Source organism: Tachypleus tridentatus, chromosome 4, assembly GCF_004210375.1.
Source record: "Tachypleus tridentatus isolate NWPU-2018 chromosome 4, ASM421037v1, whole genome shotgun sequence".
Taxonomy (NCBI): domain Eukaryota; kingdom Metazoa; phylum Arthropoda; class Merostomata; order Xiphosura; family Limulidae; genus Tachypleus; species Tachypleus tridentatus.
The window spans coordinates 70,497,929-70,514,639 of NC_134828.1; the positions used below are offsets into that span (position 1 = coordinate 70,497,929).

Consider the following 16,711-nt stretch of genomic DNA (forward strand, 5'->3'; position numbering starts at 1 on the left):
ACATGACGAAAGGGTGTAACTCAAGAGCCAGGAAGGAGTTACAAATTATTTCTTCCCGCGAGAGTTTCTCGGTTGTTGAATATACATACAATATATTTATTTTCATCTTGTTATGGTTGTTTTACGGCTCGAGAGAAACGAGAGCGTTTACTGCCCTTTTCTTGTTTGTGTGTCATTTATTTTACTGCATACTTACGTAAGTATAGCAAAAGACAAATTCAAAGGCTTTTTTATTGTACACGAACTGCATACATTGTTCGGTATAAAAAAATGTTTTTCTGACGAGCAAATAGATCTGTGCCCTTACAGCTGTCAGGGAAGGTACATCGTTGTAAAACGAGCAAAAAGAGGCTTCCGCCTTTTGTCTTATTGTTAAACTTTTATTGAATTCGTTGTTTCAATACGCAACGGTGTATGGTATCAGCCAAATACTAACACTTGCTAAGAAATCCAGGTGGAGCTTATACAACTAGTTCCTTTTTAATCAATGATGACAAGAAAACCCACTTGTAGAGAAAAATATATATGTAAAACTAGCCGTTTTTACATATATATAGTTCCTTTTTACGTACATTTACTCATGTCTTTCTACTCTTAGTTTCGAAATAGATAGATAAATGTTAAAATTACCTTACAGAGAAGAAATAAAAATGGATTAACTCAGAAAATTCAGATATGGTAAAATGTTGCTACAAATACTGAAGCTGCAGTTCTATAAATGTTTTGGCAGTTAAGAGCAATATGATTATTATATTTCAGACAAACTTGTTAAAACATAAATATTACTGGCAAAAAAGTGTTATAAGTTAGAACACAATAAGATATAAAATATGTAAAACCTTAGTAACACGTAACTGCTTTGACCATGCAGTGTGCTATATATATATGTTGCATTTTAAATGCCTTTTGCTTACTAGCGTACTTTGTAAATTGGTTGGATTAGTATGCAAATTATATTCAATGAATAACAAATTCAAAATAAAGGATTTACATGTTCTTGTGTGTTGTTTCGTAGAAGTTCCATTATTCAACAACTTTCTAGGTGTTTGAGATATACCTAGATATATATACACGAGTTAGTGTCCATATGTTTTGTACTCAGTACATACGTTTCTCCCGAACTTGTCTCAGCATAAACGGAAAGTTAATTCATCACTAAAAATTTTAGCAACCAAGCAACACAAGGAAGGTTTGAACTGGCGTAAAACGCCTACAACGTCTCTTCAACTTAATTTTTTCTTACCAGATTCAGAAGTGTATACAGGACATCAATTATCATTTTAAACCATAAATAAACCTCAACTTTTACACAAAAATATTATAATACTAAGCTTCATTTCTTAGTGTGCGATCTATCCGTATATGAGTATCTGGTAAAAGCACTTGAACTAAAACGTAAAGTACTTATTCTTAAGTGTTGTGCAAGATCGAATATGTCATCACCACATGAACAAGTTTAATTACATAAAGATATGTTAACGTAAGATACATGAATTTAACAGTGTGAAACACTAATTGCTAGAACCATATGTTTATGTTTTTTATTACAATTTTTCACGATACCAATTTGCACTCGTCACATTGTTTAATTATAGTTTTTCAAGAAAAGTGCTCTATTGAAGAATAACACAAATGCTTTTCGTATACAAAAATACGGCTTAAAAACTGAAGTTTTTAAATAAGCTAGGAGCAAAACGTATTGCAGTGATTTTAAAAGGGAGCGAGAATCGTGTAAAACAAATAGGAAGTGAAATGTAGCAGCTTTGTTTGTTTCGGGTAACACTACACAAGGATTGTATGCGCTAACCCTCTAATTTTGAACGAGTAGGCTGGGGAAATTACATCTAGTGAACCACACAAACCAGCTGTTCGAATTTGAGATTTGAATATAATGAATTTACGGTTCCCAACATGTGTAGGAAGATTTTAAGAAATGTAATGAAAACATTCTTATGGATGACAAATAAAAAACGTATTGACGACAGACTGTTACTGTTATACATGTGGAAGAAGAGGCTGTTAAGAAATTTCTTTTCACTCCTCATTAGTATTTCATCCAACTGTTTAATAAAAAAGTATAGCCCGGCGTGGCCAGGTGGGTTGAGGCGTTCATCTCATAATCTGAGGGTCGTAGGTTCGCATCCCCGTCACACCAAACATGCTCGCCCTTTACGCCGTAGGGTATTATAATGTGACGGTCAATTCCGCTATTCGTTGGTAAAAGAGTAGTCCAAGAGCCAGTAGTGTATGGTGGTGACTAGCTACCTTCCCTCTAGTTTTACACTGATATATTAGGGACGCATAGCGCAGATAGCTCTCGTGTAGCTTTGCGCGAAATTCAAAAAACAAATAAACAATTAATAAAAAGGTAAAAACAAAGAAATACAAACTGACAAAAAAAGTACAACATTTATACAGCCCCTAAGCACATAAACAAAAATGCATCTTTTGTATCTAGAGATTTAAATGGTTTGGTTCTTGCCACAGTATGAAATATTTAAAGTCTATTCTGAGAAGAAAAAAACCAGCGGTAACACACAGTAGAGTACGTTGTAAAAATATATAAAAATGTATTCACGAAAATCACTAGTACAAGTTAATTTAAAACTTAGGTTTAACATTCAGGGATAATATAATACAGATTTAATTAGATAAGGTACAATTATTAACCATTTTATATTTTTACTTTTAAATTTTTGTATAAAAAGTATAAATTACAAATTACTATATTAGATTCTATCTCTTAAACTAGCAGCTATGATTGCATAACATTTGAACAAACTAGTATTAATATATTGTTTGAGCACAGACTTTAAAGTGGCTTCATAAGCCATACAATTTCGAGCACGCCCTGATCAAAGTGGCTCAAGTGTTCTTTATTCTTTCTGGCAATTTCAGGATTTTTTATCCATAGATAAAAAAATCCAAATGAATGATACGATCCTTAAGAGTTGCGTAAGCCACTTAGCTAAGACTCTTTGTGTCAGCAACAATTTAAAGTTCCACAATTAAATTGCCAAAGTGTTCTTTTCAGAGTTATCTTAACAAAAAAAAAGCCACACTAAACGTCTGTCGGAGCGACGTCTTTCAGAGCTGAATATTGTCATTATATTCTTAAAGAGCAGTAACGAATGGCTAGAATGTCAAGTGTAACTCACACTTGCCATACGAGTTTCTAATCTTTACTGATGTGGATAGATATGTTACATAACCGTTTTCTATTTGTGCTAACCGAAAGTTTTAAATATCTACTCACTACGATATATCTAACTTTCTTAATAGATAGTTGTTTTTTTTTCTAATATTCGCGCAAAGTTACTTAATGGTTATCTGCGCTAGTCGTCCATAATGTTGAACCAACAGACGAGTGGAAAGGCACCTAGTAAAGAACACCCACCACCAACGCTAATGGGATAGTGAGCTTTTATCATTACTCTAAGACCCCAAAATGCTGAACCTAATTTTATGGTAGCGGGATACGAGCTATGAATCCTTGGATTCTCTGTCTTGCACCCTAATTACTAGATCAAGCCCAGCTCAGACTTATAGATGGATAGAAATATAGAACATATAGTTTCGTTAATATAAAGTAAAAGAAAACACTTGTGCTAAACGAAGCGAGAAATAAGAGTATTTGGGGACAAGCTCTTCATAGATATCATAACATATCTATACTCATTACATATCCTTAGCATTTCATCCAAATGTCTGGCTCCCCAGTGGCAAAGCACAGATAACCTATTGTGTAGCTCTGTACTTAATTCAAACAAACTAAACGTCTGATAAGAAAAGGTTAAAGGTAAGGACACGCAAAAGATTTTTAAAAAAATATACAACCACTAAGAAATAAAAATCACTTGGATATTTCTGTAAACGCACTTGATTTGTTTGGAAAAAAACTTTATAGGAAAATTGTGATGTACATGTCCTCGATCCATATAATAGCTTCAAGGACGAAAAAATAAACCTGCTACATTTAATTTTTATTTATTTTATAGGATTTTTGTTCCTTTTAAATCACTGTAATACGATTTGTTCAAATCTTATTTAGAAACTTCAGAGTTTTTGAAAGTTTACAGTTTGATAGACAAGCTCTTCAAAGTCAGTGATGTCGAGAAACCCACTTGTAGAGAAATATATATGCAAAAACGGCTCGTTTGGGTTGAGAAAATATTCTACATAGAAGAGCGAACAACGTTTCGTCCTTCTTCGGTCATCGTCAGGTTCACAAAGGTTTGTTTCAAACCTTTCAAATTTTCTCAACCCAAACGAGCCGTTTTTGCATATATAAGCTCTTCAAAGATCACTCATCACATATGCTTAGGATTTGATCCAAATATCTGATAATAAAAGGTTAAAGGCAAAGATACACAAAAACGAATAAAAATTATACAACCGCTAAGTACATAAGAAGTTGCAACGAAACGTGAACGAAATTTCGCAAATTTTGTTTAAGTTGGTCAACTACAATTTTGTTTCCAAAGTAAAGTCAAGCAGAATAAATCCATGGATTTTTTTACCCGAAGCTGGTGAGTCGTCGAGTGCAAACAAATAGATTCTTTTTTGAACACTTCAACCATATTTAAATGATCATGAAAATGTAATGGCACAAAAGCTGAACAGTTTGGGATTATAATATTGCATATTCATAACTTCTTTTGTTTGGCAATGCGTTTTATCAATCTGATATGGACTATAAGTCGTATACTGGACTGTTACTGACTCATTGCTGACTTATACCTATATGTCTTTATTGATTTTAGAAACAAAGCCCCTGTAAAAATTCTGCTGAAACTCGTGAATTATTAATATTTGTTTGGTTTGGTTTGGAATTTCGCGCAAAGCTACACGAGGGCTATCTGCGCTAACCATCCCTAATTTTGCAGTGTTAGACTAGAGGGAAGGCAGCTAGTCATCACCACCCACCGCCAACTCTTGGGCTACTCTTTTACCAACGAATAGTGGGATTGACCGTCACATTATAACACCCCCACAGCTGAAAGGGCGAGCATGTTTGGTGCGACGGGGATTTGAACCCGCGACCCTCGGATTGCGAGTCGCACGCCTTACGCGCTTGGCCATACCGGGCCTATTAATATTTCAGTTTTCACACACAAACAGATAGACAGATCATAGTTGCGTTTTAGTAGAATCGAGCTTATCGTTTGTTATTGATTAAATTTCTATGAGTATTTCTCTAACCAAGTGAACACAATTATTGTTAGTTTAATAAATAAAAGAATGGCTGACAAAGCTATAAACTACATTTTCGAAACCATAAAAATTCTTAGTCTACTGATTTAGTATTGTACCATTTACTTTTACTTCATGAATTAATTTAATACAGGAAACATTAATCCGCAATATAATTTAAACGTATACAACTAACTCATTAATATATAATGAATAGAAATAAAAAACATCGAAAACTGGTTTAATTTTTTTCCGAGTTGTAATTTTTGTTTCAACTGAAAAGGGTAAGTTGCAGTATGCAGGGGACGAAAGGTTTAATGACACGGCATGGCCAGGTGTTTTAAGGCATGCGACTCGTAATCTGAGGGTCGCGGGTTCGCATACCCGTCGCACCAAACATGCTCGCCCTTTCAGCCGTGGGGGCGTTATAATGTTACGGTCAATCCCACTATTCGTTGGTAAAAGAATAGCCCAAGAGTTAGCGGTGGGTTGTGATGACTAGCTGCCTTCACTCTAGTCTAACACTGCAAAATTAGGGAGGGCTAGCGCAGATAGCCCTCGTGTAGCTTTGCGCGAAATTTAAAACAAACAAGACAACTATCCTTTAACCTTAGAGCTGTCCTTCACACTATATGATATCTTCACGTTTACAGTATGGTTATTGAATATTATCCTGTAGTCATATTTAATTTGAAAATTTTAGCTTAATCTTAATATTCTACTATTTATCTATGGCTTTTAAATACAAACTTTAAAAATATCAAATTATTATACACGTGGTGGAAGTAAATCTCTCATAAAACTTTCACAGCCTATGAATAAACTTATGCTAGGAATGTAGCATAACGATAGAAAAGTTGAAGGAAAACTACAATTATAAGAACGTAGCTTCTGATCTAACGTTATCTTCCAAAATAGCTCGTTAGTAATGATGTGCAACATTGCTGTCAAATTTACACTTCCGTGAATCCAATTCTGTTACCGAACTTTCCTAAATTTTATTTGTAATATTAATATGATTTATGTAATGTTTACACACGCATGTCTCACGTAGGCTGCAATTACTCTACACGAAGTATGTTGTGGTTTTGTTTTAACAAAGGAACCAGACCTTTGGAGCTGCAATTGATATGCAGTATCATAAATCACCTTTTGGAAAACTGAAGATGTTAGTGTCTACGAAGTCCGAAGCATAAAATATATCATTAATATTAAGATAAAAATAATTTATTTTACTGTAACTAAAACTTTGAATATTTTTTCTGAGCTATCTGAGTTTGGTAAAACAGACTCATCATATCAACCACACCTCTGAAAAAAAACATTCCTCCTATATTATCCATCATGTATTGTTTACAATATGGCATCACGTTCAGCAAAGACAATCACGGCCTGGCATGGCCAAGTGTATTAAGGCATTCGACTCGTAAACCGAGGGTCGCGGGTTCAAATCCCGGTCGCACCAAACATGCTCGCCCTTTCAGCCGTGGGGGCGTCATAATGTGACGGTCAATCCCACTATTCGTTGGTAAAAGAGTAGCCCAAGAGTTGGCGGTAGGTGGTGATGACTAGTTGTCTTCCCTCTAGTCTTACACTGCTAAATTAGGGGCGGCTAGCACAGATAGCCCTCGAATAGCTTTGTGCGAAATTCTAAAACAAACAAACAAACAATCCAAGACAATCTTTCTCTCGTTATTAATTGACCGCGATACATGTGGTTCTTTTTATATAGAATAATGATTGATCGTGATACAGATGGGTATCTCCATAAAAGATAAAAACTGACCGTAATACACATGAGTCTCTTTATATAGGATAAAGATTGACTGTGATATAGGTGGGCCTTATTCTATAAAATACAAATTAAGCGGGATATAGATGAGTTGATGTACACAGAATAACGATTAACCAGGATACAGATAGGTCTCTTTATATAGGATAAAGATTAACCACGATACATACGGGTCTCTTTAAATAGGTTAAAGATTGAGAGTGATACAGATAGGATTCTTTATATAGGATAAAGATTAACCGTGATCCATACGGGTCTTTTTATAAGGAAAAAAGATTGACCGTGATATAGATGGGTCTCTGTATATAGGATAAAGGTTGTTCGTGATATAGATGGATCTCTTTCTATAAAATATAAATTAACCAGGATACAGATGGGTATCTTTCTCTACAATATTAATTAACCATGATACAGGAATATCTCTTTCTATAAAGTACGGATTTATTGTGGATATTGATAAAACCAATATACTTTGATAACTTAAACACCAGTATTATCAAAGTCAAGTGATCAACATCTGTTTTTTAACTCACTCAAGTAAGTATGGACTACTGTGATGGATCAACCATTGAGTTGAGTTTTGGGGACATAAAATAATAAAATAATTTCATGTTCAAGTTGCATTTCCTATTCTTTAAAGAAATTACCATATAGGAAAGCAAATGTCCATTTACACATAAGATGCCTGAAACACAACTATCTGGAAAATGTTCTTGTGATAAGGTCGGGTATAACCTAGCTACTAACGTGCCCAAAGCATTCTGGGGCCGAGAGTACGCTAAAAGAGTGACGGTTAAAATTCACTATTCAGTCATACAAAAATAACTCATGAGTTGGTGGTAGTGGGAACTGTTCTCTAACTGCCTTTCCTCTAGTCTATGAACCAGAAATCAGGGGACAGCTGGGCGAAATAGCCATTACATAGCTTCGCCTAAAAATCCTAAACAAACAAATTTTATTTTAACGTCATCTATATAAACATTTCAATACAGAATGTTTTAATAAAAAAGATGGTGAGTAAAGTCTCTTTTGACATCGTGTAATCTCTTATGTTCCGTGAGTAGTGCCAGAATCTTGCCAAAAATTGTCAGACGTTTGACGCCACCAACAGAGTAAAGATCTCATATATTAAACCTAATTTTCATTATTTTTTCATTTTAAATCAAGAAAAATATATGAGTATTTATTCTAGTACTAAATTGAATTCATATAGATTAACAAGATAAAACATGCAACTCAACTTCCTTTCAATTAAGAAGAAAAATTAAAACAACGATAACAACACAGTACCATGTAAAACCACCAATACTGTAACAACTATAAAAAAGCATATCTTATAAATTTACTGTATTTCTATCTGCACTGCAGTATTTGACAGCAATAACAAGATTGGATTCTATAACGTTTAGCACACCCCTTGCCCTGCAAACATGAATAATTAAACAAAAGTGACTTTGGTTTTGTATTATGTAAATAATAAGCTTTTAAAATTTGTAGGTTTTAAGCACAATTTAATAACATATTCGTGTGTTTTAATAACTAGGTGATGAATGCAAAAATGTAGTTTACAGTTTAAAATTTTTGACATCTGCTCGTGAGATGGAGCTGTATCAAAGTGTCTGATGCTTGCTCCTGCGGAAGAGTGACAGAATGTGCGCTGGATGTTCTGACCAGTTTGTTCTCTTACGCTCTGAAAGTTTGATCACGAAAGATACTTAATTTTAAGTGTAAATTTATTTTGTTTATATATATATATATGCACACATTTTACTTCAATTTCCAATATTACTACAACCCTGCTAATTTTCGAAATTCTTAAATTATCAAAAGCATCGATTTTTAACTCCTCATGAACAACATCCACTAGTTAATAACTCTATTTGTTCATTGTCCAGTTAAATTCCGAACTGGGATAAATATCAGAAAGACAGCGTGATGAAGATCGCATGCCTATTGTGCTAGGAAACGTGTTTTTTTTGTGTTTTTTTTTTTTTGTTTACCAACAGTCTGCGTAATCGCGCTTAGAGTTTCATGATAACAATACCGAAATGGGGTTGGTAATATCTGAGTAACGCGGTCTTTATTTTGACCAATATCACAATAAATATATTACTTCAGATTTATTCTCTGCTCATTGACAAATTCTTATTCCTATCACGATTTTTAAAACAAATATGATACATCATAAGATAATCAGAATAATTTGGTTTCTAAATTAGTCTATCAAAGGACAGATTTCAAGGCCCGACACGGCCAACTGGTTAACGCACCCGACAAGTATTCCGGGGCTCGCTGGTTCGAATCCCTGTCGCACGAAACATGCTCGCCCTTTCAGCCCTGGGAGCGTTATAATGTGAGGGCCAATCCCACTATTCGTTGGTAAAAGAGTAGCTCAAGAGTTGGCGGTGGGTGGTGATGACTAGCTGCCTTCCCTCTAGTCTTACACTGTAAAATCAAAAGCAATTTGAAAAGAAGTATAAATAAATTAATTCATAATCTGTGATGCATTGAAAGCTTAAGTGTCGAGAATACATTGCGTCAATGTACAACACACCACTAAAACTATATAAAACCACAAACACCTTTGTTTGGAATTTAAGTGGATCGATTTCAGGTATAAGAAAATTCAAAGAAACAACCTATAAGAGTAATTAGTCTAATCTACAGAGAAAAATCTTAGTTTAGAATGGATCATTGTTGGGATATACATGTGTGGACCGGAAATTCCGGCCGTAACATGAGACGTGTTTACATGTTCAATGATATCAGGCAGTTACTGTTATCATAACGTGTTAACGTAAAATGAAGGCAGGCATGTAGGTACATAGCGAACAGTTCGATTTTGTAGAAAAATAAATTGATCTTTGTGTTTTATTGATTGACCTTTAGTAGAACGAATTCTTTTTACTTTATCTGACTCTTTATTCGCTAGAGGTAGATTAGTTGAAGACACAAGTTATAGTGGGATTAAGAATGTCAAAATGATATGAACGACTTACTTGAACTATATAGAAGACAAATCTAAATCATCAGTTAAAGAAAAATAAAGCCCAATATATTGTTCGCTTCATCATTTGTCACTGGGTTATACCGATTTCGGGGAATATCACGCCTTGTCAGTAGTTGCCCTACACATTACATATCAGCACCAACCCTACTCCCCATATGTCATCAGACGTTTCATGTTGAATAATTTTTACCCTCACAGCAAAGTCGAATCATCACGAGCTCTGTACGATTTAAAAAAAAAATCATGGTTGATCAATAGCTGATCCATTAGATCTAAAAGGCACGATGGTCATAAGCATAAGATATAGCAAATAAACATTTATTTATTTAATATAATGATAAAAAGATGTCTAATAAACACTTGACGGAGACCTCTTCTGTAGGTTAAAATTGTTTACCCCTAAAGAATGACCCTATGTATACTAGAAATCGTTACAAGAATTTAAACTTTAATATCTTGATTTTGATTACAAGCTACAGAAAGAACAAAATAAAATTATTTATATAACTATAAAAGTAATGTGAATACGATTTTGTCTAAAAAAGTCTCTAAGTTAACGCGAAATATTCAACTTAGTAAAGAAATAAAACAAAAACAAAAAAGAGCATGGAGCAAAAGTAAGGCTTTGGCTAGTGATTACATACTTTTCTAATACAAGTCATTCGTACGTAAGTAAACTGTTCCATCAGTAAGTGAGGAAAAGGATTTGAAAAAATATAGTATCTAACTTGCGTGGGCACGTTTTTGTTTCTTGATAATAAGAGAAGCACGTGGAAGGAGATAAGGTTTATTGAAAAGTGAGTATACATTTAGTCAACTTTAAGAAGAGTAAAAATATATATTGAAAAATATGTCTGTGAAAAAATTTTATTGCGTTTAGTAAAACAACTCTGGCGAAAATAAATCTTCAAATATTAGTACATTTGAGTTCAGAATAAAAAAAATTTTTTGCGTGAAAGCGGAGTTCTAATTTCCCCTGTGAACGTTCTTCGAGCAACATGGTACCAAACTTCAAGAACTAAACACTTATTACTGCATGAAATTTGTTCTGGCTACTAATACATCATGATTAAAGTGAAACAAAAATATCATTTGTCTGCAGATTCTTTTAAAACACGTCTAGTATGAAATATTTTATCACAAACTTTATTATTCTAGAGGGCGCAGGATAAGGGAAGGAAAAATAAATTTATTCTATCAAATATTATTGTGATTATCACAGAAGACACTGTTACCTATACTACAAAGACATCCTAGCATATTGGGTTTTATCCGAATTTTGTAAGTGGAGATCTCTATATTGCAAAAGTAAAAAGAGCGAGTACTCTACATCTTAAGTTGTAATCGAAATATTTTTAATAGGAAGCTTCTAACAGTAAACGACAGTGTTTAATTCTCATGTGCTAAGTCTGTTAACTCTGACGTTTGTGAGAAAGCAAAAATGGATTGTTGAATAATTGCGTTTAGTTTTCCCATCGACAGAATTTGCGTGCTTTACGTCGCTGTACACAGTGTTTGAAGGCTGTTTATTGTTATTTCACTTATTAGTTTACAAAAACAAAATAGCCTTCAACAATTGTTATATAATGAATGGCCATTCACCAGTAAAGGGTGGTTATAACCACTTATTATAATTGTGATAAGACTACATTATCAGGCTTATTGTATTTCTAAACATTTGTTATTTTCGAATAACAAACACACTTAGGATTTTTGGTTTTCGGTATTTATTTCTGGCTATTTTATATTTTTTCCAGATATATTAAAATCAGTATGTTACAGAGCTTGTGATAACGTAAGAAGTACGCTGATATACATTTTCTTTACACTAATTTCTATTATTGGTGTAATATCAGATTAAAAACAGATCTATTTAAGTTAAATCTCTGTAGGAAGAGCTAATATTTGATATGAAGTTACAAAAACAAACTTACCACTTGCGGATGAAATTTATTCTTTTCCTTCAGAGTAATAAATAGCCCAATGGAGTGGAGTTCGTATGGAAAGAGTAAAATCTTATGATCAGAGCAACTCAGGAAAGTGGGGATGAAACAAGCTAAATAAGTATTTCCTGTGTTTTTTATTGGGAAAACACTGATTTAATTTTTCTTTGTGTCAAAGTGTTTGTTTTTATATATATTTATCAATCAATGTGTAAAGGGCGTTTGTTTTATAATGTATTTACCGATTAAAACCGAAAATCAGAAATCCTAATCACATCACGTATGTCATTGTCATATGTTATTTCGCTAGAAATATTGTCGGAAATGGTTTCTCTTTTTTGATTTTCGCAGAAAGCTGCGAGTTTCTAATTTTGAAGTGATGGATTAGGAGAAAGACAGTTAGTAAACACAATCCACTGTCAACTCATGGAATACTCTAATTAATTTAATGGGATTTGTCCGTCATTCTTATAATACACTCATGGTCCCAGAGTGTAGAGAACAATTTATTTTCAGCGGTATTAGAGTAGGAATCATTGAATCTCAGATTCATAGTCTGATATTGTCGGGAATTAGTAAGGTGTGGTTAAAAAGCTATTATACACTTTTCTTCTGACAAAAACCCGTTAAGGACCGAATAAACAATGACATTTAAAAACGCAATAAGCCAAAAACTGTTGTCTTATGGCAAATATAATTGATTAAAAAGTTGTTGCTGTTGAAAATGACAATTAACACTCCTACGAAAAGACGTTTCTAGTCCTGATTTCTCCAAGCCCGTTCCCCTGGCTGTGGTTTCGCTAGATAGTAGATAGGGACAGTGGGAATCTCGTTAATCCATTCATTAATGGATTTAAATGGCAATTTTATTTAAATACAAAATTATTAGCCTAATATTAATAACCTTTCAGGTTGCTCTGGGGCCTATTAGGCCCCACTTTTCGTAGGAGTGTTAAGAAAGTAATGACTCAGCAAAGAAACTGTGACGTATAAACGTAGTAATTGTTTCGTTCGGTTTCTTTTGTTGTTGTTTTTTTTAATTTCGCACAAAGCTACTCGAGGGCTATCTGTGCTAGCCGTCCCTAATTTAGCAGGGTAAGACTAGAGGGAAGGCAGCTAGTCATCATCACCCACCGCCAAGTCTTGGGCTACTTTTTTAATCAACGAATAGTGGGATTGACTGTCACATTATAACGCCTCCACGGCTGAAAGGGCGAGCATGTTTGGTGTAACAGGGATTCGAACCCGCGACCCTCAAATTACGAGTCGAGTGCCTTAACCACCTGACCACGTTGGGCCATTTCGTTCGCGCTACTCAGTTTTTTATGATTATATTTAACGTACAGTTCAGTATTAAAAAAATATTTTTATAAGTATCAAAGGGAAAATAAGTCAAATTTGAATTTTTATGCCTTATATCTAATCTTCAATTAATTAAAACAGTCGGTTCAGTTCTTCACGATCTACCAAATTGCAGATAGATTTATACACGCTTAACTTTACCAGAAGAAGTATTTAATTTTTTTTTATAGGATCTCTGGTCTAAAATTATCCACATTAGAACATGAATCAGGTCTGATAAGTTAAATCAACTGCAATCTGGAGAATAACTCCATATTAGGAGTGGTTGCATAAAAAAGTTTCTTTCTTTGAAATGATGCGTACTTTGAAAGATGAAACATAGAATGTAAAATACTGACACATTTATTAGACTGTATTCACGTGAAAATACTGAGAGTTGAAATCACGATATTCTGTTATAACGACTGGTGTTTAAAATGCGATTTCTAAACTGACCACTGAATACTACTAATATTAGAATGTTTATGTAAATCGTTTGCTTGTTTTTAGTTTAAGCACAAACATCCACATTTGTGATATGCTTGCCAACCACGGTCATCGAAACCAGGTTTCTAACGTTCTAATTCCGCAGATATGCCGCTGTGCTAGTGGGGGAAGGCATGTCAAGGGAATTTTTAATGAAGATAAATGCTGTTTGTCCTCGCATTTATTTGTTTGTCACTTGCTTTTACAGGATTCCACCACTACAAATAGCGCGCTTAACAAAGCTTCCAATAAGCAATACTTCTACCAGATTGTATTCACTGCCACAAGACGCCTTTACAGGTCCCCGTGGTCTAGTTTGACGATTCATACTTTGCGTGGGTGTGTTGTAAAGATGACGTTGAAATCCCACTTCACGGCCAGATCCGAGTAGCTTAGGAGTGAGCGGTAAGTGCTGTTGACTAGTCGCCTTATCTGTAGTGTATCAGTTCAACATTAGGGTTGGCTAAGAGAAGATAGCCCTCTGTATAGCCTAATGTAAAACGTCTGAAACAAATAAGCTTGCCACTTATGTGTGATGCTGGATAGCACTTGTCAAAAGATCTTGTATTAAACACAATATAACGTAATTAACAACCTGGTAGAAGAAGTATTTACTTTCGAGGCTTTATGTCCGTCTTAGATACCACAGTCGTTAATATATTTCCTTTGATATCAGAGTTAACAGGCGAATATCTTCCCAGAAAATGAATCATATATTGTTGTGTATTCATATGTATAGCAGTTTAAATACTTTGAACTAAATATGTTGGAACATGAACTACAAATTTGTTATTTCTTTCAATACAATTAAATATGGGTCTGCTGCTTACTAATAAATACCTTTACTTATTGAAGAGAACACGTACGCACTAGCTGTAAAAATATTTGTACAACACGAGCATAATCAGTCATCTTGACCATTAACGCTTGCGTCATTCTAAAAACAAAAGTTTTCCTCTTAAGAGTGACATCCATATAGAGAATGAGTCACATAATTTTGTAGCATTACTGTATTTTGAAGTACCAAATGTTAAAATGTGCTTTTTAAACTGTACTGAAGAGATGTATCTATTTCAAGGACGCCTAATCCTTAAAATGACTCCTTATTTGTAGATTATTTGAAAGAACACAGCAGAATTTTAATGTCTGTCTTTTTTTTTCCTTTCATGTATTTAAGAGTTTCAGGTTTTATTTTTCGCAGTACTTAAGGTTCATAAGGATAAGAATTATTAAAACTAAGGTTCTTAAAGTTTAAGTTACCTGAGGGAAGAGGAAGTTCAGGTTTTTATAAGTCCTGGTAACTGTTGTTTATCACTCAGCTTCCCTCCATACAATCCCTTTCCTAAATCCAATATATTTGTTTTTTTTTCCAAATATCTTGATGTAGGTCAAAGATACTTTGTACCTTCTTAACGATAGCTATCTTTTACAGACGAAGCTAATCACAGAAACAGGACAGAACGAAGCCCTTTCTTTGATCGGGTTATAATCAATATTCACATTAACTTGTCTTTTCTCAACACATATAAGACATTGAAAACTTATACATTTCGTACCGAACACACATAAGCTCAGGATCACTTTGAAAATCTTATAAAAAATGTTAACTTGTATATAACATGAATCAAGTTACACTATTCTAACAGAAAAATACATGTGTAATCAGAACATCTGGGAACAATGTTTGATTGTAACGGAGCAGGTAGTTAGGACACTCAATTCACAGTCTAAGGATCGTGGGTTCAAATCCCCGTCATACCAACCAGATTCAGTAATCAAAGGTCTGTCTATAGTACGTGTGGTCCATGTCTTAATAAATACATGTTCTTTATTCAGTTATTTTCACAAACTCGTTTCGTTGTGTATGTTATACAGTGAATTTTATTTCGTTCTATTTTCTGTAACGAGATTGCTTCGGAAGAGACATTTTTTAATGGTTATTTTTCCACAGTTCAGTTTTATTCATATTTTTTTAAATTTATGAATGAATAATTGATATCCGAAAATAATGAAAGTTTTTGGTATTGATTTCCCATTGGGGAATAAAGTGATGTTTTATATTCTTTACAAGTGGAACTGGTTTGAAAATTTCATGGACTTAGATACATTTTGCATAAAAAGGCCAAAGTAAAGTCGATTATCAAGCACTATTATGAAACTATGTCAAATAGAAAGTCCTGGGAAAGAACAAATTATATCATTTTATCAGTAAGAATGGAGCTCGACTCGTAATCTGGGGGTAGCGGGTTCGAATCCCCGTCACACCAAACGTGTTCGTACTTTCAGCCGTGGGGAGTTATAATGTTATAGTCAATCCCACTATTCGTTAGTAAAAAGTAGCTCAAGAGTTGGCGGTGGGTGGTGATGACTAGTTTCCTTCCCTCTAGTCTTACACTGCTAAATTAGATTCGGCTAGCGCAGATAGCCCTCGTATTGCTTTGCACGAAATAAAAAACAAACAAACAAACTTTTGATTGTTTAATAAATAATGTAAATTATTTGTGTCCGTCATATTTTATTTCGTGAGATGACCATATGACGTGGGTGTATAAGTGCACTCTTAAGAGTAATTGTAATATATAGTGGTTATTTATCTCAGTCTAGTTAGGATTTGCTACCAATTTTGTATCTCAGTATCTACAGGGAAGTGCTGTCCTGTACATAGTCCAGTTGCCTTGCCTGTAAAAATGTATGAGTTGATTTGTGCTTAAGGAAATAAATCGCTAACTATTCACGTTGTTTTACATCATGTCCAGATACATTTTCTCAGCTAGGTAGGTTAAAAACTGTAACTTAACTCTGCAGTACATTTTCTGCCTTATCTCCAGTTATTGGTGTTACAATATTGAACTGGAAGTCGTACTTTTTTCTTTTCTTTTTTAGTGAAATGAGTCGTTGCTGCATCGTCTTCAAACACTCACTTGCAGTATATACCATACAGATAAT

At 34.0% G+C, this 16,711-nt stretch overlaps 1 protein-coding gene across 4 annotated transcripts in view; it reads right to left on the reverse strand.

Annotated features, from left to right (window-relative positions):
- LOC143249396 (neuroglobin-like) overlaps positions 1 to 16,711 on the reverse strand; it is a 63,787-nt gene that overhangs the window by 38,519 nt on the left and 8,557 nt on the right. Inside the window, exons 2-3 of one of the 4 annotated variants that reach the window (XM_076499183.1) lie at positions 11,930 to 11,956; positions 9,985 to 10,215 (exon numbers count right to left, since the gene is read on the reverse strand). The exons of 1 other annotated variant lie outside the window; for it this stretch is intronic. The gene's annotated coding sequence lies outside the window, so the exon portion shown is untranslated. The remainder of the gene's footprint in view (positions 1 to 9,984; positions 10,216 to 11,929; positions 11,957 to 16,711) is intronic. 2 more of the 4 variants (XM_076499185.1, XM_076499184.1) reach the window with 2 other exon arrangements.